Source organism: Silene latifolia, unplaced genomic scaffold (genome assembly GCF_048544455.1).
Source record: "Silene latifolia isolate original U9 population unplaced genomic scaffold, ASM4854445v1 scaffold_279, whole genome shotgun sequence".
NCBI classification, from domain to species: domain Eukaryota; kingdom Viridiplantae; phylum Streptophyta; class Magnoliopsida; order Caryophyllales; family Caryophyllaceae; genus Silene; species Silene latifolia.
The window spans coordinates 138,768-139,669 of NW_027413221.1; the positions used below are offsets into that span (position 1 = coordinate 138,768).

The 902-nt window shown below is 55.5% G+C and overlaps 1 pseudogene; it reads left to right on the top strand.

The window, feature by feature from the left end:
* Positions 1–691: 691 nt before the first annotated feature.
* Positions 692–902, top strand: part of LOC141639129 (28S ribosomal RNA) — a 3,299-nt pseudogene continuing 3,088 nt past the window's right edge.

Here is a 902-nt window from a genome sequence, read left to right on the forward strand (position 1 = left end):
TTTGCCGACGACGCCGCGAGAAGTTCATCAATTTACTACTTAGAGGAAGGAGAAGTCGTGAATAAGGGCTCGTAGGGTGAACCTCGCGAAGGATCATTTTAAACCGCCCAGCAGAAATAATTCTTCGTGAACATGTTCAACCTCGCGGTGCCTGGGCCGCCGGCTCTCAGTGGTGGCTCGCCCCGTCCCTATCCCAAGCCTGGGAACGCACTTCGCAGGATGTTTCCAAGAAACAACGAACCCCGATGCGCAGCGCCAAGGAATACAAACTATTCATGGCGCGCCCGCCGCCTTGGCCACTGGGCGTTGGAGCGGTGCACATGTCTTAACAATAAACGACTTAAGAATCGGATATCTGGCCTGATCGGCGAAGAACGAAGCGAATGCGATACTGTGTGAATTGCAAATCCCGTGAACCATCGGAGTTTTGAACGCAAGTTGCGCCCGGCTTTGGCCGAGGGCACGTCTCCGCCTCGCGCCACGCATCGCGTCTCCCAAACCCACCCCGAGTGGAGGGGCGAGAGGTCTCCGTGGCTCACCTGGTCGCGGCCGGCCTAAAATGGAGCTCCTCATGACGGATGCCGCGCGATAGGTGGTGAACAAGGCCTCGCCGAGCAAGCAACCCGCCGTCATGCAAGTGCCAAGGAGAGCTCAAGGACCCTTGACGTTGCCTTGCAGAACTAAACCGTTTCGACCCTGTGTCAAAGTGGGCTACGCTTAATTTGGCATATCAATAAGCGGAGGAAAAGAAACTTACAAGGATTCCCCTAGTGAATTCTATGAGTTTAACAGAATATTGACTTTAAAACCGGGCGGCCTTTGTCCGAATTGTAGTCCTGAGAAGCGTCTTCACGGGCGACCGGGGCTCAAGTCCTCGAGTGGGCGCCAGAGAGGGCGAGAGC